At 41.5% G+C, this 12993-nt stretch overlaps 1 long non-coding RNA gene across 1 annotated transcript; it reads left to right on the top strand.

Moving 5' to 3' along the window:
* Positions 1 to 5168: 5168 nt before the first annotated feature.
* Positions 5169 to 6953, top strand: LOC144512726 (uncharacterized). Its single transcript, XR_013501029.1, has 3 exons — positions 5169 to 5626; positions 5779 to 5874; positions 6827 to 6953. It is a non-coding gene; the product is annotated as an uncharacterized LOC144512726 (long non-coding RNA).
* Positions 6954 to 12993: the final 6040 nt, after the last annotated feature.

Below are 12993 nucleotides of genomic sequence, written 5' to 3'. Positions count from 1 at the left end.
TGGGATGGAGGGCGTTACTCAGAAATGAGCTTACAGGGAATCCTTTTGGATATTTTACTGTATATTTATTACGTTTTAAATGACCCAGTCCCGAAAACTGAAGAAAAAAAAACTCAAACTATCAAAAGTAGAAGAAATTCACGTCTCTCAAGCTGCAACAATAATTATTTTCATTTTAAATGGATCCCTCTGTTTTGTTCTGTTTGCAGTAGTCGATAGTTCAGATTTAAAACAGAGAAAAGCAGCAATCCTTCAACACTTCATCAGTAGTTTGTTGGTGATTGACTAAGGGACAAATCTTTTCAGCAAATGTCCATAAACTGAGTGTCTGATTGGCTGGTTTCAGGATCAGGTGGGGCTTGTTTTCTTCTTCCAGTCACGTCTTTGTGTTTATAATCCCTCCTGTAATCCCGTCCCATCATGCCCTGCTGCAGTCTGCAGGAACCCAGTGCTGCTTGTCTGTTTAACACTAGAGTTTCCATTTGTGTAGCTGTGTAGTTCACTTCTACCAAACCCTCCCAATTTTACCAGCATTTTTCTTCACTTTTCCTGTCCAATTCTGTGTCGTTTCGCCTCTTTATTTTATTTTTCTCTAGAACAAAATCTTCTTCCTTCATCGGTATGCGTGATAGTAGCTTGAGCTCTAAGCTTTCCAACTCCTCCGATACCTCGTTATTTCTGAAGTTGTCGTGTCTTAATGGAATATACTGATACTTTCATGTCTTAAATTCACTCTTTTTGTTTACAGGATTTGACAAAGGGATTCGCTCAGACGTGGAGCAAAGGTGAAGAGAAAGAAGGAGAAGAGGAAGGAGAGGAAGAGGAGGACAATGTTGACGAAGAAGAGGATAATGATACGTCAGCCGAGACGGAGGGACGGTCTTCGAGTTTGGACGACTGGACAGAGAAGCAGACAGAGGAGACTCAGACTGCTGTAAGTCTACAGAGACCGATTTAATGTCTGACATTCATTCAGTCATTCATTCATTCCTCCTGTTGACACCAACATCTCAACTTTCCAGAAGCCTGAAGAGCTGAAAGAAGAATCTGTCCCTGATGGAGAGCAGAAAGGTGACAGCTGCATGTCTGCAGAAAAGATTCATTTCATTCAACAAAGTCTGTAAAACCTGCATCCAGAAAGCATAACTTTCTTCTAACCAGCTGATCATAACGGGGATTTTAAATCAAACAAATGTCTGACATCAACAGCAGCTGAAATCAGCGAGCAGGCTGACACCACAGGTGGAGACACGACAGATGGTGGCACCAAACCGGTCAATGGGACGGCAGACAGCAACTCCAAAAGCCAATCAGGCTCCAACAAAAAGGTATAAGAGCTTTGTAGAATATAACATACATATCTCCTTTAGCAAGGTAACGATGACAGACAGGTTGTTTCTATACATTTACACTTTTAAGAGCCACTTTTTATTTCAGTCCAAAGAAAAACTTAACACAATCTACGCTGATGATTTATTCTATTAGTCTTTCTGAAACTACAGACCTTAATATATTATACAGCATTTTACCTGTGTGCTGTGTGACATCACAGGAAGGTGATTAAATGAACTCTCTTGTCTCTGTCTATCAGCTGTCTCTCTTCAGACGGCTGTCCTTCTCCAGGTCTAAGCAGACCAGCAGGGACCAAACCCCAGCGCAGGGAGCCATCAGCGGGGACGCAGCGGTCCGGGGAGAGCCTCTCTCCTCCGCTGCTGCTGCTGCTGCTGCTGGGAGCAGCGAGCCAGAGACAAACAGAGGCGGAGCGCAGCAGAGATCTCTGCCGTCCGGAGCCAGGGGCCCTCGCTCTGGAGCCTGCACCATGCTCTGATCCCAGCGACTAAACCTTCAGGTGGCCTCAGTTATCTAGAAAAAGTCTAAATTTAATTTAAAGAGCTCTTTAAAGAACAAACCAAGTTTGTGCCAAAGTGCTTTACAAACAACATCATTGAGCAAAAGTAAAAATCATGTGACAAAAGTACATTCGGGCTGCAATTAATGATTATTTTCTTTGTTGATTAATCTGTGGATTATTTTTCTCGATTAATGGGTTAGTTGTTTGGTCTCTAAAATGTCAGAAGAAGATATTCAGTTTACTGTCACAGAGGAGTGAAGAAACTAGAAAATATTCGCTGGAATCACAGATTTTTTACTTTTATTTTGAATGAGTCAAACCGATTATCAAAATAGTTGGCAGTAAAATTGAATAGTTAACAACTAATCAATTAAGCGATTAATCTTTGCAGCTCTAAAGTACGTAAATGCATATAATACCAACACATATACACATCCACACATCCACTCCCGTACAGACATATCAAAATCCAATGCAAGTCAGACCAAAGGCAGAGGTAAAGAAGCCCTGTGGAGTTTACAGTCAGTCTTCCTCACCAAGACACTTTTTGAAGTATTTGAAATCCTGTGTTGTTTACATCCATGCTTATAGCTAGCAGTCTTTGTCTTCTCTGCACACTGCAGCTGATCTTGACTACAGCGGTCTAAAACTCCACAGGGAACCTTTCACTGATGTATTTAGCTCCGTGCTGCACTGTATCATCCATCTCTGTGGACCACAGCTTTGTGAAAACATTAGGGCTGTCCTCGGCTTCGGGTGACTTCATGTCCGCCTGAATCACGAAGTGAAGCCACAGCAGACAGCCTTTTTCCATAAACTGTGAAGACTGTGAATTTAAACAAAAAAAACCAACTTAACATCTCCTAAAAATCTTGTTTTTGTTGCCCTGCAATGGTTTAACTTCTGAACCTGTGACAGTGACGTGCAGGTGTCCTCCAGGCTGTGTCAGTACACCGTGACATCACTGTTGGCCATGGTTTACGGTTGGAACAGAGGGCGGTTTCAGCCTGGTGGGAAATTACTCTTTAAAGGAATACTGAAAAGAAAATCAATCATTTTTTCACAGCAGCAGAATGCGTAAAACCTGCATAGAAACATCTGAAAACCAGTCGGCCATTAAATCATGTGTTCAGTAGAGAGATGTACCCAAATGCAAATAAATTTTTCAGATTAGATTCTTGATTGTTTGGTCTATGAAATATCAGAAAACTCTTTATCACAAGTTCCCAGAGCCTGGAGGTGTCTTCAGATGTCCCATCAACAGACAAAAACTCAAAGAGATTTCATCTACAATCACAGAAGACAAAGAGAAGCCGCAAATATTCACATTTGAGGAGTTAGAACCAGGGAATCTTTTCATTTTAGTGTTAAACATTACTCAAACAATTGATCGACTACCAAAATAGTTGGAGATTAATTCTCCGTCGATCGACTAATCTTTTAATCAACTATTGGTTTCAGCTCTAGAGAACTTCCTTTGGATGTTTTAATGTAACGCCACTGTGCCTGCTGTAAAAACGATTTTACGTGGAGTATTCCTTTAAAGGTCATATTCAATAACTGTTTTGTGTACAAAGAAAGCTGGACTGACGGTATTAGATTTTATTTTCAGCGAGTGTAGCTTTTAATCAACCACTATCCGTCACAAGTGACCTACAGCTGAGCCTCCACCGGTGAGACCAGCCTCATCATGTTGCATCACGAGTCCTTTTTAACTTTGTAGTTTGTATCGTGTGGCACATTTTTCCTACCTGAGCCTCGAGGTGTGTGAGTGAGTGAGTGTGTGTCTGTGTGTGTGCGTTTTTTAAACTGAGGATGTAAATAATCTTATTTATTATGACATGGTCCTTGAGCACGTTTGCACTTTTTTAAATGTGATCTGTTTGCATTTGAAGGAGATGCATCAGTTTTATATTCTGACATGATAATCTCATTTAAACTGACTTTTCTTTTTGTTATCTGTATTTTTGTGACATCAGTAAACATTTTGATATGAAGCTAAATATGAGTCGTTGTTTTTCTACAATTTTGACACTTTTCACATTGAAAATACATACTTGAGTTAATATGCATGCCTAAGAGAAGCACAGGAAAAAAATGTATGTATGGTAGTGAACGGGGAGAGACAAATCATTTGTTGATCCTGTTTGAATTTAGCCATGAAATACACATATGATGTTCGTCAGTTTAAAAAAAATATTTTGCAAGTCAATAAAGTCTCAGTTTGTTGTAGATTTATCGTAGTAGCATTTAGTTTTGTGTGAAACTGCTCAGTGATGCGTTATTATGGAACCCACGCAAAACGAGGCAAGGCCCGCCCTTCAAAAGCATTTACACACTACTATTGGCCAGGCGTCCATGCTTACCAGCTGGCTAACTCTGTTCCGCAACACATGTAACGTTATCTTAACTGATGTGTTTCATCCAGCGTATTTTTATCAGCCGGGAAGCAAAAGAACGAAGCAAGATCCCTAATTAAATTGTCTGTCAGGATGCTTGAACCTCCAACCCAAACATTTCCAACTTCACATGATAAATACCCCATGACCTGTTCTGAAGGTGTGGGTTCAATACTGGTGGATGCAGTAAATTCTTTGGGACAAAGATGAACTCAGATCACAGTCTTTTGATGGTGGTATAGAGGTAATGTTATTGGTGCAAGATGACAAAGTTTCTTGGTTTGAATGCAGCTATGAACATTTTTTTTTTGTTTTCTTATAAACTGAAGGAAAACTTTCTTTGGCACGCACTTGTGTAATGTGGCATTATTATCACTCCATCAATAAGTAGAAAACCCAATTTAAACCAAATATTCAACATTTCTGACTAGTGATTATACTTTGGGACAAAGAAGACTGCTCATCACAGTGATTCAATGGTGGCGTAGTGGGTCAAGCCTGAAATGTATTTGTGCTCATAACTTCTACAGGTTGAGAGGACAACTAAAAGCATCCTGTGCTTTTGCTCAGTGAAATGAACAGATTGTTGTGGCGTTAATCTTGAGTGTGTTAGTGAATGTTGAGGTCCAGCACCTGAAGCTGGGGTTGCTCAATGTGTTTACCTTATATGTGATTTGAAAGAAACTCGTATTTTTAGCCTAATTGTTTATCAAAAACATATAGCAAACTATAGAGTACTAGTCTATTACTAGACTTATGATTTTGTATTATATAAGTTTTTGTATTGTTGTTTGCCCGTCCCCCTCTTTTGGTATGGCTCTGTAAATGATCAAGATCGATGATGATGATAAATGAGAGGTATCTGATGATGGCCCTCATGTGGCACTGACACTCCAGACCCCCGGCCGACTTCAAACTGACCCGAAGATACTCTGCGACCTCTGGACACGTAGCAACTTGAGCGGATGAATTTATGGATTATGAATCATCTTCATAAAGACGAATGGAGGACGTTATGAGGCCACTCAGAGGCTGGACGGTACGTCACACACATACAGCAGTCTCCGTCCTTAGGCAACAATCATCCGCGGCACTATCCACTCGCCATAGGCCGGATACACAAACAAACACCTGTGTCCCGTTGCTAACTTACAGCTAGCTTATGCTAACGTCTGTACAGTTGGTACTGTGGCTGTTGGGGGCGAACAAACAAACGACTCCGCGGTCACATTCACCGGAATGATGCTAGGCGAAAAGTATGCATCGCTGTGAGAAGGAATATGGCGTTTTATATCGGTTTTGTTTGTGTTTCTGCAAATAGACGGTTGCAGGTGGACTGGTGTTTACATGGTCCGTGGGAGCTGGAAGTCCGCAGGTTTGTCTTTGCCATTGTATTCATGAACATTTCCACATTCCAGCGCTAATACAAACTATAAATATAACTATACATTACATAACAGTTGATTATTGTTGTATGATTTTGACTGTCAGCTGTGTGGCGACTGCAGTGCTTTTATTGTCTCCTAGCTGCAGATATGCAGCCTCAGTGGATGCCATCTGGGAAGAAGAGGAACCTTCTAGAGACCAAGTGAAGGAACATGTTCTCTGTGCTGAAGCTCTGAGGTAGGACATGCTTTCTCTCAGGATTAACAGCTGCTGTGTTTAATGTTGAGGGACTGAGTTCATTTGAAAGGGTCAGGTCACACAGAGTCCAGAATCTCAACAACATTGTCCACAGTAAGGATTCTAAAATATATAACTGGAGGAACTGAGACACTGTTTGTGGAAATGTCCTCAAACTAAATGTTAATGAGAAAAGACTTGATGGCTCACATGCTTGTGTTGTTAGGTCAGTGGTTAAGTGTTTGCACGGGTTTAATTCCTGCTTGTGGTAGAGATATTTCCAGTGGCACAACTGTTACCTTGTGTGTGTGTTAGACCCAGGTTGTGTTGTGTTGTTTATGCTGAAGAAGTATAATAGGACTATGTAGTGATAGAGCAGAGTGTAAGCCGCTGTCTTCCCTGTGTTACATCTTCTAAAACCCGCCGGTCAGGCGGCTGCTTTGGTGTTCAGAAGGTTGTAGTTTGAAGCCCTCGGCAGGTCTGCTGGGTTTTGAAGGAGTAAACACACAAAGCAATGTGTGAAATGTTTCAGAGAATTAGTGCTGAAGCTGAATGTTCTGTTAGCTCCCGACACTGACGGCAGCGTTAGTTTTAGAGTTGTTGCTAAGCTGTCAGAGAGGAACGGGGTACGGGGTATCGTACCGCACCGGCCTTCTTTCCCCCCCGGTTGCAGCCCTAATATTAATATGTAACATTTCATTTGTTACGGTCTTTGTGTCTTAGCTGGATTGCAATGCAGCTGCATGCAGTTGACCTTAGGGTGCAGCTCAGATACTAAATGATGTCAACAAAACACGGCCTGTCCTCTGCTTGTGAGCTCCAGGTGTCGGCACTAGTAGCTTTACCGTGTGTCTCGGTGTCTTTTATTCCTCCTTGAGGAAAAGAAATGGACCCAAATGTATTGGAGCAGAACAATCCAATAAACTCTTGCTTTTTCTTGTTTTCTCCCCAGATGAGTGCAGAGTTTCCGGACCACAACGGAGAAGTTCCTTCACACCATTCATGCCGCCTTCTTTCCATACTCACTGTACTCATAATATTGTATGTCATGCAATAAATTAATAAAAAAGTAAGTAATAGTATGTATTATGTCACAAAATCTCAGAAAAAGTCAAACAAAATGTCAAAAAGTGTTATTACATAGTTATTACATTGTTATAACACTTATAACATGTGTTATGACAAAATAATCTAGCAAAAAGTCATAAAAAAAAAAAGTCAGAAAGTGTTATTACACAGTTGTACACAATAAGTGGATATAAATTATTTTTTGTCCATACAAAGAATTTGATGGAATTTTTTATTTTAATTTTCTATTCTCTTCCTTCCTCTGGTCTTTTCTGTCCTCTGGGTTGTCCTACTCTTCTCTCAGATGTCCTACTCTGGTCTCTTCCTTCCTCTGGGTTGTCCTACTCTGGTCTCTCCCTTATTCTGATCCCTGCCTGTTCTTGTCTTAATACTTTCCTAACCTCTTCTTTGCCTGCACTTCCTTTCCTAACCTCTCTTTCCTATCTAAGGGGCCTATCTATGTGCACATACATTGATACCGAGCTGGTCTTGAACCCAACACCGGCGCCTTTAGTGTTGAGAACAAACCAACCGCGCTATCCACGCATGTACGCCTGAAACAGTTCTCTGGATGTATTTGTCTTTGTCATTCTGGGTGTAACGCTCAAAATAAACTGACTCTTCTTGTGTTGGAACCCATGACCTTTGTGTCTTTCAACCAGTGTTCTTTCACACGGAGCTATCAGATCTACAAGCAGCACCACTTTAGTTGTGTATTTGTCTTTGTATTTTGGGTGTAAAGCTCAAAAAAAAATTGACTGTTCCTGTGTTGGAACCCATGCCCTTCATATCTTCCTACCAGCATGCCTTCATGCTGAGCTATCACATCTGATGCGAGCAGTATCTGTTTAATTGTCTATTTGACTTCTTCATTCTTGGTGTTGGACCTTAAAATGTAGTGTGGTGTAAAAGAGTTGAACCCACAACCTTCTGAACAGATTCCATGGCATTCTTCATGCTGAGCTACATCTGAAGCTGGGAGCTGTCTGGTTGGAGGTTGTATTTAACGTTCACATCACTGAGGCGAGAAATAATAAAAAAAAAAAAGGCTTTTGTCTGAGCTGGGATACGTCAGCATCTTATGCTGGTGAGCTATGCTTCAGGCTGGGCTTTTTTTTCTGTTCTATTATTTGTTCTTCACACTACCAGAAAGAATCCTTGGACAGCTTTAGCCAGACAGGGGAGCCAGGGGATAGATGCTAGATCGGATCCACTAGACGTGTCGATGTCAAACGACATGCCTTGTGGCCTCTGATTGCGCACCACTGAATAAAGGAAGCTACGTTAGTTTAGCTAACAGCTAATTCGGCTAACCGCTAGCTGAGACAGCATGTAATAACTTTAAAAGACCCTCAAAATAAAACCTGAAAATAACCCTTAACATATATAACGGCTGTTACGTCAGCTGTAGACGGCTTTACCCAGTGTTAAGTTTGAGTTAACGTTATTTTAGACCGAATCAAGCTGTCAGCTAGCGGTTAGCCCAATTAGCTGTTAGCTAAACTAACGTTAACTTCCCGGCAGAGCCTAACGTCAGAAGCGTGGAACAGATCGCGATTCGTGCAGTGTCGTAAATCCTCGTGACGGATCGTGCAGGCAGCGGAGATCGGGTGCTGACCCCCCCCCCCCCCTCCTCACCAGCATGAGTTCCACCAATCAGAGGCATCACTGTGGGATTGTTCAGGATTGTAGGTAATGAAGTACTTATCCAAGACATCGCGAATAAAAGACATTTATCTCAGCAGAAGTGGCTCAGCAGGACAGGCTGATGCCTCTCAGTAAAATGCTAGATCACATCCACTAGACGTGGTTAGGTTCAGGCATGAGGAGTGGAGATTGTTTATAGAGCTCAACAGTCCCGCCCACAGCGGGTTCCGGAAGTATTTCTCCATTGACAAATTGGAGTATAAGCCATAAAATCATAACCATCGATGACAGACTTAAAACCAGCATGCCGACATGCCGGCACTGCCCTCGTTTTGAGATAAAGGTCTTTTATTCGCGATGTCTTGTCCAGGGTACAAGCGGCCGAAATGGGTTTCCTCAGGAGGGTAGCTGGCGTCTCCCTTAGAGATAGGGTGAGAAGCTCAGTTATCCGTGAGGAGCTCGGAGTAGAGCCACTGCTCCTTTGCGTCGAAAGGAGCCAGTTGAGGTGGTTCGGGCATCTGGTAAGGATGCCCCCTGGACGCCTCCCTAGGGAGGTGTTCCAGGCACGTCCAGCTGGGAGGAGGCCTCGGGGGAGACCCAGGACTAGGTGGAGGGATTATATCTCTAACCTGGCCTGGGAACGCCTCGGGATCCCCCAGTCGGAGCTGGTTAATGTGGCCCGGGAAAGGGAAGTTTGGGGTCCCCTGCTGGAGCTGCTACCCCCGCGACCGACCCCGGATAAGCGGATGAAGATGGATGGATGGATGGATGGATGGTATTAAAGGACTCAGATTAGGGCCAAGACAATTCATCCTTAACAGATATAACATTGTTTTGAATTGTATTATATTATTTAATTGACATTGTGACTTTAGTGCTTACTGCATCCAAAAACAGAGGTATTATGAGTCTCTGCAACAGAGGCTTTATGCTCCATGTTTGTCCCATGCAACAATTCTGTTTGTATTAGTGGGAGTCTTTGTAGGTCTTTCTATCCTGACATGACCAAGCATCTTACAATATTTAACGAGACTTCCTGCTTGGTTGGGTGATTTTCTGCTGCTGAACTAAGCAAACAAAACTGCCATTTTGATCCTTTCCACACAGGCGGCTCTTTGTTCCATTTTGAGTCCACATATTCAAACTCCCAGTAACCTCCAGTCAGTCATACACGCTGTTTTTTCTCTGCTATCCTCCTGGGCTATAATAATAACTGTCAATTTCATACAATGAGCTAATCACTGGCCTTGTGTTAGTCTGTTGTCTGGTTAAAGTGCTCTCTGCATGTGCCAGTTTTAACCCACAATAGAAGGTCAGCTCATGTTTACCTGAGGAATGATCAATGATCTTCTGGCGCAGGTCGTGGAGGCCGATCTCAGAGGTCAGAACACCATCGATGTAGATCTTCCCCTGGGGCTCAGCCAGGAGGAAGAGAGCCAAGACCAGAGAGCTTTTCCCAGCACCTGTTCTACCCACATTACCAACCTAACACACAGAAAAGCAGAATCTGGTTTAATATATAAGCTTAGGTTTACCATGATAATAAATGAGCAGTATTCGGTCCTCTGAAGAGAAAGATGTCTGACCTTCTCTTTGGGTTGGAAGATTGCTTTCAGGTTCTGCAGCAGTAGCGGTCCTTCAGTGCTGTAGGAGATGCTGACCTGGTCAAAGGTCACCAAGCCTTTGCTGGCCTAATCAAGAGGAGGACGCTTCTGGGTTTCCCAGGGTGCCTCACTCAAACCGACATAGCATGTAATATAATAGAACACAGTTTTAAAATCAGTTCTGCTGTTGGCTAGACTGAGCCAGAGAAAGACACTAATGCACATCTATCTGTCCATCTTCATACATTGTGTACTATTTGGTACTTTGTTGGATCATTTATGTATGTACATCTATTCCCAACATTTCACAGAACATTGAATGTGGCATGAAAAACGCAATTCAATCATTTGAAATGGTCTCTCAAGGACACCTTACTACTAGTGCAGTTTCAAACACTTACCAGCAGATGTCAGTATACGAGCACATTAAACTGAGAGGTGCCCAAATTCTTTCATATGAAGGGCCAAAATGTATCTAGATGAAAGGCCGAGGGCAAAAATAAATGTTGATTACAGTAGTTCTTGTAATTCTTCGTATATAAAAGTTATGTACCCTATGTCATTTAATAGGGAAGTTTAACAGCACTGCTCTTTACATTGCCAAAAAACTCAGATTCAGTACTTTTTAGCTGCACAAAATGTACCTTTCGTAGCCATCACATTTAGGAATTTACAGCACCTTTAAAATAAGATGAGAGTAAGTGTGAGCATGTCAAATGCCATGGCCGGTCAAAACAAAAAGTGCAGGCCCCAAATTGGGCGACCTTGGTCTACATGAAACTAATTTGCCTTCATTGTAAAGTCACCACCAGACTGTTTGTTCCATTTGTTTAATTACCCTTAATACATGTATTATGTATTACTATAGTCTACTTAGCATGCATCACGACATTTCCACAATAAAGCAACACATGCTTAGGGTAGCCTGCCTACATGTCTGTGTGGACCATGAGTGACATCATGAATATTAGGTTTCTAATCTAATGTTTAAGGACCATCAAATTGAATATTGAAACAATATCTCACCTTTTTTTGATTGTGAAAAGATTTTGGACAGATTTGGAGTCTTACTTTTTTGAACCCACTTATGTGGGGCCGTATAAGACAGAAGGTTTATCCACAATTAAAAGCATCACTTCTCGCTGATATACTATTTGTGTGGGATAATTAAATGTTTTATGGTCAATATTAATCTCGGAGCTGGTTGGCTTGGTTCCATTCGGAAATCCCCTTTCGGATTCAGAGCCGTTAAAAGCGTGAGCGTTCAGCCGGTCACTGTCTATTAGCTGCCCAGGCGCCGAGACGGTAGGCTCTGCCAAATGGCAAGGAACTTGTATTGGTGAAACATTTGCACCCCACAAAAGAAACCGCCACATAAAATATGAAATGAAGTTAACTGTTCACGCAATACAGTAAAGTGAGCTATTTAAATTAGCTGGATAACGTTACCGTTACATGGTTAAACGCCATTTGCTCTTACTGTTATGCCCCCAAACGGTCCTAAAACGCCCCAGTTAGAGAGTAATTCCGTAAACATATTCTTTGTTTATCTACTTGGATTTTTCCAAGTAGGTCTGCCTTGTTGTACGACCAACATTTCTTCAAAACTGGACTGCCTATAATCGATACATTTAAGATATTAAACCTAATGTAGTAGTAAAATATATTCTTCTCTGAGATGTAGTGAAGGACAAAATGTAATAATTGATCAAATAAAATGTTAAAATGATGTAAAGGTTTTTTCAATGAACAGTCCAATAGAAAATGACTATCAGTCAGTTGTGAGATCTGTGGAATAATATCCAGTTACTAGCTGTTGAGTTCATCTCCAGTTTTATTAGTGAGATGTATAAAGTTATTGAAGTGAACTGAAGCTTTAAGACATTAAGGTGGAGCTCCTAAAAACAAAACCAGCACAGACTAACATGTAACAATGAGACAAAGAACACAGACACCAGCAGAGCTTTTAGACCGTTTATTCATTTTATTTCCCCAAATAAAGACCAGGGGTTTGTTCCCTTACAGTAAGCTGAGCTCGTGTTAAACTCTCCACCTGCTGGTTTCAGTGGTCCAACAGAACCATCAGGGCTTTAAACTGATTTGGAAATGTTTGTCTCTACAGAAGTTTGCCTCAAATCCTCCTACTTGTGTATTCCTCATGAGTCAGCAGTGCTGAGGGGGCTGCTGCTGCAGAACATCTTGGCAGGCTGATCTCTGAAGGGTTCAGCAGCATTTCATTCACACTTTACCAGCTCCGCTCGCCAAGGTCCTGGTCCTAAAAACTGTGGAGGAACTAAAGTGTGCTCCTCCATGTTCCCAGAGGAACCGGTCCTAAAGAGAGCTCCGTACATTTGCTTACAGGTCAGATGTGGACAAGAAGAGGAAAGACCCATTTTATTGAAGTTCAAACTCAGTTGTTCACTTTAAACGCTTCATTCTCAACAGATACAGACTTCTAAATGCTGCATAAATCAGATTATTTCCAAAAACTACTTTTGTAAAGACCTTTGAACTTTGTTACTGAAATGCTTCAAATATAAACCAGTAGGTTTCTGTTATAAAAGATGAATACTCTCTAACATGATTGTAAGAACTGTAAATCAAACATATGTCAAAATACAGCATTACATTTAATGTGGCTGCAGGCGTTTGACCCTTTCATATCAAGTATTTATTAAATATATTTAGAGCTGTACATTTCACAAGAGTTTAGAATAGTTATTGCATTTCCAGAAAATATGAACCTGAGTCTCAGAACGAGGTCTGTTGCTGACACAAAGTCAGTCTCTTTAAAACCAAA

This window comes from Sander vitreus, chromosome 24 (assembly GCF_031162955.1).
Source record: "Sander vitreus isolate 19-12246 chromosome 24, sanVit1, whole genome shotgun sequence".
NCBI classification, from domain to species: Eukaryota; Metazoa; Chordata; class Actinopteri; order Perciformes; family Percidae; genus Sander; species Sander vitreus.
The sequence above is the reverse complement of the archived record's forward strand: the minus strand, read 5'-3'. Positions and strand labels throughout refer to the sequence as shown.